At 43.2% G+C, this 15,872-nt stretch overlaps 1 long non-coding RNA gene across 1 annotated transcript; it reads left to right on the top strand.

The window, feature by feature from the left end:
- The first annotated feature begins 1,609 nt into the window (after positions 1-1,609).
- On the top strand, positions 1,610-2,983 carry Gm41171. Its single transcript, XR_874684.1, has 3 exons — positions 1,610-1,844; positions 2,319-2,433; positions 2,880-2,983. It is a non-coding gene; the product is annotated as a predicted gene, 41171 (long non-coding RNA).
- Positions 2,984-15,872: the final 12,889 nt, after the last annotated feature.

Genomic DNA, 15,872 nt, shown 5'->3' with positions numbered 1-15,872 from the left:
GCTGGACTCCCTCCGTGATTAATCCATCAAATGCACCGTGAATAGATGCCTTCAGGAGAGAACTGGATTCAGGGTTTCAGTGTCACAGAGGAAAAACTCTTCTTGGATCTTCACATGCCTTACCTACAAATGTGCTAAACAAGAAGTGTATGAAAACTCAAATCAAATCAGGAGCTTCAGAGATTTCCTGCTGGTCAAGGGCATTTCCTGCTCCTGCAGAGGACCTTTATTTGGTTCTCAGCACCCACATATCAGCAGACAACATCCATAACTATAGTTCTATAGGAACCATACCCTCTCTGACCTCCTCAGGCACTAGGCACACACATAGTACACATTCTGGTATGCAGGCAAAACATTCGTAAACAAAAGTAAAATAAATGGTTTAAAGTTAAAAACCAGGGACTCAATTCTTCTGCCTCCCAAAGCTCCCACAATTCATGTACGTGCCCAGACACAGACAGACATAGGCATAGGTGCATATGCACATATACATAGCTTAAATAATAAAATAAAATCAGAGGCTGGAGAGATGGCTCGGTGGTTAAAAGTGTCTCTTCCAGAGGACCCAAATTCAGTTCCCAGCCCCCATATCAGGCAGCTAACTACCACCAGTTACTACAGCTTCAGGGTGACTCCATGGACATCTACACATACACACAAAATAAAATGAAATGAAATTTAAAAACATAAAATCAGTACTCTGGAGTCTCAGGAAAGTGAGTGCTAGCCTTGGCCTGGCCTTTACTTGTAGTGAGGCCTTGAACATCTGAGTAACTGCTTTTACATATTAGTAGGAGAAAAAAGGAGGAGGAAGAAAGGAGAAGGAGAAAGAAGAAGAAGAAGAAGAGGAAGAGGAAGAGGAGGAGGAGGAAGAGGAGAAAGGGAAGAGGAGGAGGAGGAGGGGGAAGAGGAGGAGGAGGAGGGGGAAGAGGAGGAGGGGGAAGAAGAGGAGGAGGAGGGGGAAGAGGAGGAGGAGGAGGAGGGGGAAGAGGAGGAGGAGGAGGGGGAAGAGGAGGAGGAGGAGGGGGAAGAGGAGGAGGAGGAGGGGGAGGAGGAGGAGGGGGAAGAGGAGGAGGAGGAGGGGGGAGAGGAGGAGGAGGTCGAGGAGAAGCTTACCTTACCTCTGTGCCTCTCAACACGCTCTCTAAAAGGTTCACAGCTATCCAATCTTCAATATTTCGCCTTAAACCATTGCAGCTGTGCTGTTTAAATGCATCTCCAGGAAAGAGAAGAACTCTCTTGGGGTCTTGCATTGTGGCCTGATCTGGAGCCCACACCAAAGACAGCTTTATTTCAACCTGCTCATTAAATTGCTGAAGTCATTGCTATCCCGTGTAAGCTGGTATTTACTTTACTGGTGCTCATGGGGATGATCAGAATATGGGAGCACATTTATAAACGGAGGACCTACCCAGTCAGCATTCATTCTACAAATACTTGCTAAGCATTTACCGTAGGACAGGGAGCCCACGGTAAACAAAATAGCTCACTGGTTGTCAGGAACTGATGTATTTTCCTTCACTCCAAATTCAAACACTGGAACCTAGGCCCCTATTGTGATGATATTTGAAGATAGAACTTTTGGAGAAGTAACCTTTGGTGTCCTTGTGAGAACAGATGCCAGAAAGTTGTGCCCAGAGCAAGGACGGGTGAGGATGAATGTCGAAGAAAGAGCCTCTGGAGAAAGCGGCCCTACAGACAACTTGACCTTGGACTTCCGGCCTCCAGAACACTGAGAGAATTATTTTCTGGTGTGTGAGCCACCCAGTCTGCAGTATTTCATTGTAGCATTCCTGACAGACAGAACGTTCTTAACCTTGAAAACTGACATGTTCAACTTGGTAAGATTTTCCTTAAGAGATTCAGAGGTCATACAATTTAGTATACAACTTAGAAGCTGACAGTGGAAGAAAATGTATTTTCAAAATGCTATGAGAATGAGTGTCCTCATACTACTGCTAGCACTTGACCATTAACTGTTGTTCTCCATACACTCCTAGGGAACTTAGCATAAAGGAATGATGTTATTACATCATGCTCTCAGTTGGCAGAAAAAAGTTTCCATAAAGGAGCAGTTTCCTGAGGCTGCCTCTGGCCAGCCTAGGCTTGGGGTGCCCATTACCTCATGTTGGGTGCTTCCCTTCGCCTTCTCCTCTGGCCATGACGGTTCTGGTTTTCAGTTGCCTCTGGCAGCCGTTCCAGAGGCAAGGGCATCTTGACTGTGGAGAGAAAACATTAGTCCTAAGATCTGCCCTGGAGCATGTTGCCCTGTGTGTGTATACTTACCAGCTGTCTTCTGGATATGTTTGTACCAGCTTCAGAGTCCTTAAGAACTCCACTGTGTGTCTTCTACAAGGTAGCTCTTGGTCTCTACATCTGTACTGGTCACCTTGACATAAATCTAGACATATCTGGAACAAGAGATCTCAGGTGAGGGATTACCTCTATCAGATTGGCCTGTGAGCACATCACTGGGGTTATTTTCTTGATTGATAATTGATATGGGAGGGCCTAGCCCATATTCAGTTACATCTCTGGGCAGGTGGTACTGAGTTGTATAATAAAGTAGGCTGGTGGGGCAGTTAAAAGCAGTGGTTGTTCTTCCAGAGGACATGGATTTGATTCCTTGCATCTACATGGGGGCTTACAACCACCTATAACTCCACTTCTAAGGGAAGCTGACTCCCTCTTTTGGCCTCCAAAGGCAGCAGACATGCATGTAGTTTACAGACAGATATACAGACAAAACACCCATAATGTTACATTAACAAATATAATAATAATAATAATAATAATAATAATAATAATAATAAAATATAAGCTGAGCAAACTAGGGAGAGCAAGGCAGTAAGAAATGTCCCATGTTTTTGCTTCAGTTCCAGCCTTCATGTCTCCTGCTTGAGTTCCTGCCTTGACTTCCCTCAATGATGGAGTATGGCATAGAAATGTAAGATGAGATAAACTGTTTCCTCTCAGGGTTGCTTTTGGTTCATGGTGGTTTATTATAGCAACAGACACCAGACTAGAACATGAATTTTTTTTCCTTTTTTTTTTTTTTTTTCTTTTCGAGACAGGGTTTCTCTGTGTAGCCCTGGCTATCCTGGAAATCACTTTGTAGTCCAGGCTAGCCTCAAACCTAGAAATCCTTCTCTGCCTCCCAAGTTCTGGGATTAAAGGCATGTGCCACCACCTCCTGGCTAGGACATGAGTTTATAAACCCAAAAGAGACATCTCCGCCCCACCTCCAGTGAGGAGACATGAGCAGAGTAGATACTCTGCAAAGGGTAGAGATCTAGAAAGGAGCAGTCCTGCCTCCTGACCAATGCCTTCTCTCTGCCTCCCAAGGGAAGCCTCTATCATTCCCAGAACACCGTTTCTTGACTCTAAACTGATAGTTCTAGTGTTGTTCTCAGTCCCTCCAAACGGCTACATTGTTTCTGAAAGTGCTAATCAGACATGTTTATTTAGAAGGCTTTGACCATCTTTTTACAGTCAAACTTACTGTCGCCTTCAACAATATCATCTGGGGGTTCCTGGGTGCTGGGAACCATTCTGTCACAGGTAGGTGTCTACTGAAGTTCTAGTCCATACTCAAGCCTGGATTCACATTCGTCAGCCTTGGCTTTTCACCATAGAAGTCTCATCTGGAGAGCGTTTCTACTTCACCTTTCTTCATTATTCAAATACCCCGAACACTACTACCCACCTTTAACAAACAAGGCAACCGCTACTATTTCTGAAAAGTTATTTTCATACACAGAAACACACCTTAGACCCTGACACATCCCTCTTCATCTTAGGAGTCTGTGTGGGTTTGTCTTAAAGTGCTCACAGGCAGTTTGGGAACAAAGAAAAAATTCAACAGAAGTTTACTTTAGCTTTAAAAACTCATGTTAAAACCCAGATGCTATTGTGGATGTCAACAAGTGCTTGCTGACAGGGGCCTGATATAGCTGCCTCCTGAGAGGCTCTGCCAGTGCCTGACAAATACAGAGGGAGATGCTCTCAACCAACCATTGGACTGAGCACAGGGTCCCCAGTGTAGGAGCTAGAGAAAGGACTGAAGGAGCTGAAGGGGTTTGCAGTCCCATAGGGAGAGCAACAATATGAATCAACCAGGAACCCCAGAGCTCCCAGGGACTAAACCACCAGTAAAAGAGGACCATGGAGGGACACATGGAGGGACCATGGCTCCAGCCATATATGTAGCAGAGGATGGCCTTGTTGGGCATCAGTGGGAGGAGAGGCCCTTGGTCCTGAGAAGACTCAATGCCTCAGTGTAGGGAAGGCCAAGACAGGGAAGCGGGAGTGGGTGGGTTGGTGAGCAAGGGGAGGGGAGATGGGATAGGGAGTTTTCAGAGGGAAAATGAGGAAAGGGATAAAATTTGAAATGTAAATAAAGAAAATATCTAATAAATTTGTTTTTTAAAACTCATGTTAAATGGATTAATATTGGCGTTACCACCAAGTTAACAGTAAGTATTGACCAATGAGACGCTGCATCATGAACCAAGGATCTTGAAAGACCCAATTCCAAGTCTTTGATATCTATTTTGAAGAAGAAAACACAAAAATTGCATTGTCCCTTAAGGTTTTGTGCACATATTATTCTATTAGTAACTAGCAAATATTTAGGTTTAAGAACTTTGGCAATAGCAATTCTAACATTCAAATAATTAAAACTTAAATTTTAAGACTAATATATTCAATTTTGTCTTTAATTATCAACTACTTAAGTGGTGAATTCTCCATGTTCATTAAGTGATTCATAATTGGTAAACTTATAAATATGGACATATCTTGAGTTCTATTAAATTTCCATCTTATGTATAAACTAGTTAAAATCTCAAGATAAAAAAAAAAATCACAGCTTGGAGCACTCAGAGGCAGAAGCAGGCAGAACTCAAGAGTTCAAAACCAGTCTGATCTACAGAGAAAGCCCCAGGACAGCCTTCTTTCTAAAACACAAGCAAAATGATCACAGCTATGGGGCTGGTGGTGATTAACTTGCCTGGCATGTCTAAGGCCCTGGGATTCATTCCCAGGAAGGAAAAAAAAATCACACTTCAAAATGTAAGACTCGAAAATGTAAGGGTTACCTCTGTGTTCATTTGCAGACATGGACTTTGTACTGTTTCCATCATTGAGGACAATAGGGAGTGTCTATACCTTTATCAAAGGTCTGTTGACTGTATTTGTATGGGCCATTTCTCAATTTTCTGTTCTATTCCATATTTATCTATTCTTCAAAGCTTTTTTCTTGTCTTTATTTATATACTTTATTTTTAATTGATGAAGTCATTGCACATGTTTGTGGTATGCCAAGTAGTATATCAATACATGGATACATTTTTTAATGATCCAATCAGGGCATTTGGCATAGCCATCAATTGCATTTGTTTATCATTTTTTAACACTGACTCTCAAAATCCCCCCCAGGTAATCTTAAATACACAACACATTGCTGTTAATTAGATTTTCCCAGCATGCAGAGTGCTCCAATTTATTCACCCTTCCTAACTTCAACTTTGTAGTGTGAAATATTTAAAAGTAAACCACGCTTTGCCAGCAAGGCACCAGTAGACAGACCAGCCTGGCCTGTTCTCATCTGTCAGACTCTGGCCCAGAGCTCTGAACTCTCTCCACCCAGCTCGCTAAGTTCCCACTGGTGGGTGGGTCACTGCCACATCAGGCCCATGCTTCCAAATTCCCACGGCCTTTTGGGGTGCACTTCTCTCAAGCCCATGCTTTGCCGCTATTCCTTTCTTTCTGGAACCCAGTTGAGTTGCTGCATGAAAGAAATCACCCCACAAACTTAGTTCAGGATTAACAGGAAACTCAATTGCTGGGCGCAGCAACTAGCATTCTAATTTTGTAAACTATACTAAATATAATTCCTCCAGTGGTGAATCCTGAAGGATCTGCCATCTAAAACAAGGGGCCTCTTGTTAGCTACATTTTGTCTTCCACCTGTCTCCTGTCCAAAAGCCCTTATCTTTCTACTGTCTCCTCTCTTCCTCTCTCTTACCCAGAAGTCCCTCCTACTCCTCATCCAGTGATTGGTCCCTTGAAATCTTTATTCATTAGGGGAAGGTTCACAGGAAGTCACCTGAGTATGTGATCCACTCCTTGTGCCAGGGAGCCCCTCTTAGGGAAGCAGATTTAGTATCAAATTACAAACAGCACCAGGGCTATCCACAACACAACTTTGTACTAATCAACTAATCACCATCCATTTTACCCTTCCCCTTCCTCATCTCTGGTGATCTCTGTTTAATTCTCAGCTTTTTAGATTCCACATAAAAGTGAGACCATGTAGCATTTGTTTTTCTGGGTGTAGTTTATTTCACTTAATGTGATGCACTATAAAGTTCAGCCATGTTGAAATTATAGAATTTTCCATTCTATGGATTAAAACTTTTCCATGACTTTGTCTTGATTATAACTACAAAGAAATCCTTGTGATTGAATAGTATAAGGCTTTTGCCTTCTTTGTTCTTTAGGGGGGGGGAGTTTTTTATTCTGGTTATTCTGCATCTCCATGTCAACTTTGAAGTTGGTGTGTTGATATGTGAAGGAGCTCTAGTCAGCCGAGGCATAGCAAACATGGCTTTGGCAGGCTTTGTTCTTCCCCTATTCCCTCTGCCTTTGCTAAAAATCATTAGATTACATTCCTAAAGCTAGCCACCAGGGTCTATTCCCTTATTTGGCTACTCTTGAGGCTGACAACCAAGGTCCAAGGTCCAAGGTCCGCCTATCAAAATATTGAAATCCAGCAAATCGAAAGCCCACTTTGGCTCACCTAATTACCATGCCCAACCAAAACTAAACACTTCATCCTAACACAGGTTTGAAGTGGAAACTCGTGGTTTCTTTGGAAAGACAGTTATGTCAAATGATGTTTTGCTGGGGCACACTGGCAAAAGGATGTTTTACTGAAGCAGACACAGGTGAAAGGATATTTTGCTATAGCAAACACATGAATGGGTGCATGCTGTGCAGAAAACATGTAAATATGAACCCACAGACAGTGAAAGCTTAAGCATTGGTTCGCTTTGCTCTGCTTCGACAGATAATTCTCACTGACCACACACATGCACTGGTTTACCTTACATCGTGCTGCTGAGCTTCTCTGTGGTGACTCCATAGAAACTCACCAAAGAACTTCTTGTGAGGCTCCTGTAGCTTCTTGCTGCTTCTGCGGTCCATGGGCGAGCCTTGTGGTTTCTTCTGGATTGAACTGCTCTTGCTGGTTCGTGTGTGGTGTCTGCTGAGAGGACTGGACTGGGGCTGCTGGTTCATATTTGGTGTGTGCTACTGGGCTGAACTGTTGATATCGAGATTGAACTTGCCCTCAAAGAACTATTTCTAAGCAGGTATACTTCCCCTGTGTCCTAATTACTTTTCCTTTCCACTACCTCTGGTGGGTGGTAAACTATAGGGGAGATTGAAAAAGTTTATGCCGGTTGGGCTGGTGAGATGGCTCAGTGGGTAAGAGCACCCGACTGCTCTTCTGAAGGTCAGGAGTTCAAATCCCAGCAACCACATGGTGGCTCACAACCATCCGTAACGAGATCTGACTCCCTCTTCTGGTGTGTCTGAAGACAACTACAGTGTACTTACATATAATAAATAAATAAATCTTAAAAAAAAAAAAAAAAAGAAAGAAAAAGTTTATGCCTACACAGGTTTCCCCTTTTACCTTTATAAAGTGTCATTTGCCTATGTGCAGTGTCTGTCCCTTCACTATCCAGAGGCAATTCTTTGTCGCTGGGACAAATATCCCTTCCCCTCTCTCTTGTTCCCTTTCCCTTCTCCATCTTCCTCTATCTCCTATATTTGTCTCTTATTCCCTGCCCTCTGACCCCCTGGGATAATTAAATCTCCTTTGTGCTGAGAACTTGGTCTTGGGGTACATTGTGCCGATATGAGTCCCTTCGACGTACATGAAATCTCCCATAAAGTGTAACTGGGATTTTGTGGAACCTTTGTAAGTCAAGTTAGTGAGGGCAGGGAACCCTGCCTTTATCACAGGTATCTTACCACTTCCAATTCTTTCATAGTGTTCTTTGATTTTCAACATGCAAAACTATGCATCTCATTTATTAGATTTATACAAAAGTATTTTATCCAGGAAATACTATTGTAAGATATTTGTGTGCTTTTCTTTTTCAAATTCCAACTGTTCATTACTGGCATTCATGAAAGCAACAGACCTTTGTACACTGCCATCCAGCTAGACTCATCAGATCCAGGCAGTGTGTGTGCTAAAGCTTTGGGATTTCTACACAGACAATCATGTCACCTGTGAATAGAGACCATTAATTTCTTCCTTTTAAATCAGTGTAGAATTTCTTTCCTCATATAACCTTACTGTGCCAGTTAGGACTTCAGGTAAAATGCTAACAGGAATAGTAAGACAAAACATTCTTGTTTGCTCTCTACCCTAAGGGGAGGCATTGGGGCTCTCATCTGTAAATATGTTTGTCCCAGGACATTGATGGACATTCTTCATCAAGTCGAGGAAGCTCCCCTAGATTCCTCATCTGCAAAGTTTTCATAATGACCAATGTTTGACTCTGCCAGAAGCCATTTATGTATTGAATGGATGTAGTTTTGTGATTGCTTTTCATATGTTGAACTAACCTTGCATACCTGGAATGAATCTGAATTCTTTATAGTTTATTATATGGAAGTACACTTCAGACACACCAGAAGAGGGCATCTGATCCCCATTACAGATGGTTGTAAGCCACCATGTGGTTGCTGGGATTTGAACTCAGGACCTCTAGAAGAGCAGTCAGTTCTCTTAACCACTGAGCCATCTCTCCAGCTCCTGGTTGGGTTGATCTTGAGCAGGTCTTATGCATTCAGTCTCAGTTGCCATGAGTACATGTGTGCTTTGCTGAAGATAGACATGACCACTAGCTCTTAAAATCTAGCCCCTACACATTCAGGCACACACACACACACACACACTCAACACTCTTCCAGATTGACTCCTGAGGCAAAGGGGTGTAATACAAATGTTCCCATCAGAGCTACATCCTTACAATTCTTTTAAACAGTTGATGAATTTGATTTGTAAATATTTTGTTGAAGAACTTTTTGTCTACATTATGCAGATATATTTCTTGTGATGTCACTATTACCTTATAGGGCAATCCTTTTCAGCCTTCCTAATGCTGCAAATCTTTAATACAGTTCCTCATGTTGTGGTGACACTCCCACACACACCATAAAATTATATTTGTTGCTACTTCATAGCTGTTATTTTGCTACTGCTATGAATTGTAATGTGAATATCTGTATTTTCTAAAGGTCTTGGGTGACCTCTGTGAAAGGGTCATTTGACACACACCCCCAAAGGGATCCTGATCCACAGGTTGAGAACTTCTGTTCTAGAACAAGTTGTGAAGTTTCCCCTGAGTTAGTGATTATTGATCCAATTTGTTTAATAGATATCTTCTTTGTAAAATGTCTGCTCCCCGTTATGAGTTTTGATAGATTGTATCTTCCAAAGAATTTATTTGCTTCCTATAAGTTATCAAGCGCCACATTATAAATTGTCCCAGGTATTCCATGTTTTCATTTTGGTGTCCACAAATTGTCTCTTGAAATAAATGAGTTATTTTCCACAGATGCCTGCTGAGGGCTTTTGTCCTAACAAAGTGCCAGGCCTGCAGGTAACCTAAAGCTAAGAGTCTTCATGCCTAGCTGCTCAGCAGGCCCAGCTGGAGAACACAGACCCTCACTCCCCAGACTGCCCATGCACAAGCACGGCCCAAGAGTCATGGAGGGGTGACACAGGACTGAGCCTATTCCTTGGTTGTCATTAAATGTGGTTCCAGGAATATTCCACTTTTTAACTTGACGGTGAAGGTGTTTCTTCCTAGGAAGAAGAAAGCCTTGCACTGAGACTTTCTAAGACACTTTGGAAGCTTAAGCCAGTGGGACGCAGTACCTGTCCAGCAACCACTGTAATGCTGAGTGACGGGCCAGGTGCACGAGGCTTAAAGCTCAGCCTCAAATAACTGGCCAGCAGAGATCAGTAAATTCTGTCCTCGGGGCTGTTGTGCCTGCTGTTTGTCAAAGGACCACAAAATACAAGATTGCTTTTTCCTGACTGGGAGCAAGTTATCACGAGCCAAGCGGCCATCTTTACTGGTGGCAAACAAAATGGGCAAGGACAGGAACAAATGTGACAGTGTGGCATCTGCCAGATACCACAAAAATTATCTCAATCAACAGCACACACGACAGCAGAGGTAATGATAGCACTCTTCCTGAGTGGTTGCTATGGCTCTCGGTTAGCTAGCTAGAAATGGAAGCTCACGGAACTTTAATCGCTTATCCAAGGTCATGAAGCAGGAAGTGACAGTACCAGACTTGGACTTCCTGTGTTCTGCTCCTAATTCAGCACTCTCCAATAAACATAGCGTGAGAGCCACATGTGTGAGCCAGACACGTAACCTGAAGTTTTCTCGTAGCCGCATTTGAAAAAGAAAAAGACAACACAGATGAAACTAATTCAAATGACATATTTTATTTATCCCACTATAGCCAAAATATTACATTTTAGCATATAAATCTGCATACACATTATTAACAACACTGTTTACTTTATTTTTTTATGCTAAGTCTCCAAAACCCAACAGGTATTCCTACACATCACAGTTCAGACAAGACACGCCTGAGCATGCTCAGTAGCCAGCTGCTACCTGAACTTTACTTGAAGTTACTTGCTTTAGTCTTTATTTATTGTTGACAGTTTCATATGTATACATATGGTGATTATTATTTACCCTCTATTGCTATCTCTCATCCCCCCCTCCCTCCCTCTAAGCCCTGTCTTCAGTCCAAGTAGCCCCCTACTGCTCTCATGTTTTCTTTTGACCCCCTGATTTAATTAGGGTTGATTCTACGAGCATGGATAGTGTTGTGTGCTGGCATAGGACAACTGACCAGTGGGTACACCATTGACAAAAATGACACTCTTTCCCCTGCAACCACTAATCACTAATAGCTCCTTGGGAAGGGGCAAGGCCATATGGACACCTTGCTACCCGTGATGGGGTGTTGAAAGACCCTATCGTGGGCAGGCAGCCAAAGCTATTGTGTATTCTTGATTGCAGCAGCTGTGTCATGTCTAGTAGTTCATAGCACTCCTTCTCAGCCCCTCACTAATGCAGTCTTTCATCCCTGATTCCACAACGTCACCTGGGCCTTGGAGAGGGTGACATGAATGTCCACTTAAATCTGAGCACTCAATGGTTGCTTGGATCGCTGCACTTTGACCAAATATAAGTCTCTCCATTGACAAGCTCACTACAAAAAGACAAAGAACCTCTTGTGGGCCCAAACTTGAGAGCAGCATGAGTCTGTGGAGAGAAGGATAAGTATTTAGAAGGTAGTTTGACCAATGTGTTCATTTAGCAAAACATGAGTAGATTCTCCCCTGTGGCCTATGCCCTCTCAAGCCAGAGGCTTTTGACTAAGTTTAGAATGCCAGGCAAACTACCCGCCCATGGAGTAGACCTCAAATCTAATCAGAAAATGGTGCTAATGCCCAAACAGCTGCACAAGAAGTCATATCTTTCTTAGAAGCGGGCCAGCGTTGTGTTACACAGAGTCTACAAACGGCTAAGCACAGGATGTTACCCAGGCTGCTGGGGGAGAAAAGTCAAATTATTTTTAAGTCAGAGTTGAAGATGTTCCCTCTCAGACAGATCAGAAACGTGCACGGAGGCTTTAAAGGAAAGGTATTAGAGAAGCTTAAGCCCTCTGCGACGCAGTGTGTGTCTACAAGTTCCCAGTGGCTAGACTGACATGGCAGGTGTGGCTGGCTTAAAGCTCAGCCACAAATTCCTCCATCTGGTTAAATACAGTGACTTCCCTTTTCAGGCCTCATGTGGACAGGCAAGGTCTAACCTCTAAGCCACCAAACCTCCACGAATGGGAACCATCTGTGCTACACCTGCAATCACACTACAAGAAGGGGGGTGGGGGTGGCGTAAGCCATCACACATTAAAAGTCCAATTGCTAGGAAAACAGACTTTTTTTTTTCTTTTTTGGTCAAGAGACAGATGAAAGGAAGTAATTCATCATCTATGGTCCTCTACACAATAATCATAAATGCCCCCGGCATGGAGCTATTTACCTCAGCAGGAACAAAATAAATAATCTACAAGTCATAAATCTAAACAGCCAGAAAACCTGGCTGCATACGAAGAAGAAAAGCCAAACGAGCCCCCCATGAATTTGGTAGGCTGTCTTTTTCCAATTGATTTGAGAGGAACCCCCCATAAATTATACAGTCCTATATGAATCTTACCACCCCCCCCCCATGCCTTCTAGCACGGTCCCTCCAGAGGCTCGGTCTGAGTAAAGGAATTTCGTTTATTTATTTTCCATTTCCTTCCTGTTGTAACTGTATTTTTATCCTTCCTGTTCTCCCTGCCCCCTCCCTCTTTTCACAGTTGTGTTTCTCAGACTCTTTAACACACACTGGGATTTTTTTTTTTTGTTGTAGTGGTTGTGCTCGGTTGTGTAACATTAGCCATATTTCTTTGCTGATGTTTTTTCTTACACACACACACTGCTTCTTCCTGCTTGGGGGAGGGCTAGGGAAACTTCTTGGACCTTAACACCACCTGGAAGGAACAGGGAAGCCAGCTGAGTGCTCATGATGGAGACAAGCCCACTCTGCTCTGGGAGGCAGAGGGGTGTGGGGGAACAGTCCTGAGGTCAGTACAGGTTTTCAAATAAATAAAAGAAGCCTTACCGCTGTAAAACTTAACTTTGGTTGTTACTGTTTACAGTCACAAAATATAAATACCTTGATTTTTCTTTCTGTTTTTGGCATCAGAAGGAAAAAAATAAAAAGGAAGGATGGAAGGAAGGAAAGAAGAAAGAGAAAAAGAGAAAGAGAGGAAAGAAAGAAAGAAAGAAAGAAAGAAAGAAAGAAAGAAAGAAAGAAAGAAAGAAAGAAAGAAAGAAAGAAAGAAAGAAAGGAAGGAAGGAAGGAAGGAAGGAAGGAAAGGAAGGAAGGAAGGAAGGAAGGAAGGAAAGAAAGAAAGAAAGAAAGAAAGAAAGAAAGAAAGAAAGAAAGAAAGAAAGTTAGTTAAAGGGTGGGGTACCTGAAATCCTACCAGAAACAGAGTTGCTTCTTCCAACAGGGCCCTACCTCCCAAGGTTCCACCATCTCCCCACAGGTCACTTAACCTGTGAATCCATCAATGGTTTAAACCATTGCTTAGTTTGGAGGCCTCTCAAACCAATTGTCTCTAGAAGGGTCCTCACAGACATACCTAGAAGTTGTGTTGTTGATCTCCTAGATATCTCTTAATACAATCATGCTTACAGTCAACACTGAGTACCACAGCTCCCAAACACCCCCAAAAGGACCTGCTGGTGGGTGGCAGGATTCCGAGCAGCCTCATTTATACCCTACAGCTCAGTGCACTTTTCTTGGTGTAAGGAGTGTGAGCAAAACTAATTCAAATAACCTGACTGAAGATGGTTGCACAGACAGACAGAAAGCCACAATGAGCAAGCAGTGTTTACTCTCAAGGGAGGATAGGGCAGTTCCCTTTTCCTTAAGATGGTTAAAAGAAAAAAAAAAAAAAAGATTTCTGCAGATCAGCCAAAGCCATAAGTACTGGCTGGAGGGTGGTCCTTTCTTTCCTACCCTCCTCCAGCATCTATCTGGTCTCGGGGACCTCCCACCACGGACAGTGTGGAGGGTGGTTCTCTCTTTCCTAGCCTCTCCCATCAGCTATCTGTTTCCAGAAAGACCTCCCACCATGGACAGTGCCGCACCCAGAGACCACTGAACTGCGGAATTCCTCTGCCTTCTGGCCAGCATAAGCCTGCACTGTACATTCAGGAAGTGCGAACCCGCCAAAGTCGGAGACTAGCAGTCTGACACTGTGGGTGGAGAGGACCACTGTGAGACAGTATGACTCTGGGGTAGCACTTTTTAGGAGTTATTGAAAATGCCATGGCAGGTGTCAACCAAACCCACAGGCTGAAAGTTAGTTCATTCCCACCGTCTTTCAACAGAGGTCTCCTGCCTCTCAGAAGGGATAGCAACAGCACGGACACTCGAGACGCCAAAACCGCTCTCTCCAAATGATTAACCACCCACATTCCTCAGTGATTCTTGTTTTTGGCAACTTTTGCCTCTGTGATTATTTCTCTCACCTGGAAATCCCACTGCTGTGTGGAAAAGGAGAAACACGTTCTGCTGGCTAATCCTCATGGCTTCCTTCATCCCTGGAGATCTCAATAGACTAGGTGGGCTGGCTAGTGAGCCCCAAAGCTCCCCCTGTCACTGCTTCTGCAGTGCTCAGATTACAGATGCGTACCACCGTGCCCAACTTCTTTACGTGGGTTCTGTGTGAGGAGCCGGTGTGGCGGCAGTCCCAAGAAGGCGCCAGGGCCTGCAGCTAAGTCTTATGACTTGCACCTGACTTCCTCACCTGAATATAAGCCACAACCATCATGAGAGCTGCGCAGGTGTACCAGGATACTGGTGAATCCATTTTGGTGGAGATATGCCCCTGCTGCCCTGATTAGCTAAAGCTGCGAACCTGGTGAGGTGACGTGGCCTGCTGTGAGTGGATGGGGACTGAGAGTATATAAGAGTGAGAGACCCGGGGTTCAGGGGAGATATAAATGAAGAGAAAGATGAAGACTGAAGTTTGCTGAATAAACCGCTGTTAGAAGGACTGGTGGTCGTGTCGTTCTTGCTGGTCGAGAGCGGACGCGATAGTTCTGGACCTTGAACTCCCATCCTGATACTTACAAGTTCTTCAGCCACTGACTGTCTCCTCGGCTTTCAGTTCTCATCCTTGAACTCTTTCTCTACATCTTCCTGACCTGGAGGCCAGGTAGAAGCCCTCCAGAACTCATGGATAGGGTTTTCTGTCAACATTGCTTGCATTACCTACTGAAACTCTTTCCTGTATGAAACATAAACAAAATCCCACCACTATTTACTGTTTCTCATGAGAATGGTTGGGACCATTCCATCCCAATGGTTGGGACTTCAGGTAAAAATACAGTACTAGGCATCATTTAAAGCCAACTAATTTACTCAAATGAGTAATCAAATGAGTAATGAGTTTGCCATGCTTTGGGGCGGTAGTGGTATTTTTTCCATCTTAGTAATATAAAGATAGTTTATACCTTCATCTATGGGTCAGTTTCAGATCTCAGAAGTTCTTGGCTCCCATATTAACAACTGGATTAACAATGTGGATGATGGTTGACAGTTAAAGTTTCAAGAACAGGATAGACAGAGGCTAACTAATAATTCAAACTCAATAATATATAATTTAATAAACTCCAGCCTTAATCATCCATTAAAATGGTCTATAATGAACATATGTGGCTAACTTTTTGTTTAAATTAATGGGTCGAGTTTTTTTTTTGTGAGTTGTTTTGTGTTTTGAGACAGGATCTTCTTATGTAGCCCAAGCTAACCTTGAACTTGACACCTTCCTGCCTCTGCCTTCCCAGTGCCAGGATTATATATAACATTATCCACAGAGCTGGCTGATTTTAATGTACTCCTTGAAATGGGAAATTTATTGGTTTAGAAGGAAGTCATGAAAATATATTGTAATAAATTATTAAAAGGATATAGGCGTTGTTTGCAAACAATATATAACTTGTTTCACACTATTGTACTTGTGTTAATTTTCTCATTTTGAATGTGGCCTTCCATAGTCCTTGGCTAGGATCACACTCTTAACTTACTACATTGGTGGCAGTGCTGGGCACAGTCCACACTCCTTCCTTTGACCCTTGCCTGCCCTAAACTTCCTTTAACCTACAAGTTTCTCACTCGCTGTGTTGATTC

Source organism: Mus musculus, chromosome 14 (genome assembly GCF_000001635.26).
Source record: "Mus musculus strain C57BL/6J chromosome 14, GRCm38.p6 C57BL/6J".
Taxonomy (NCBI): domain Eukaryota; kingdom Metazoa; phylum Chordata; class Mammalia; order Rodentia; family Muridae; genus Mus; species Mus musculus.
The sequence above is the reverse complement of the archived record's forward strand: the minus strand, read 5'-3'. Positions and strand labels throughout refer to the sequence as shown.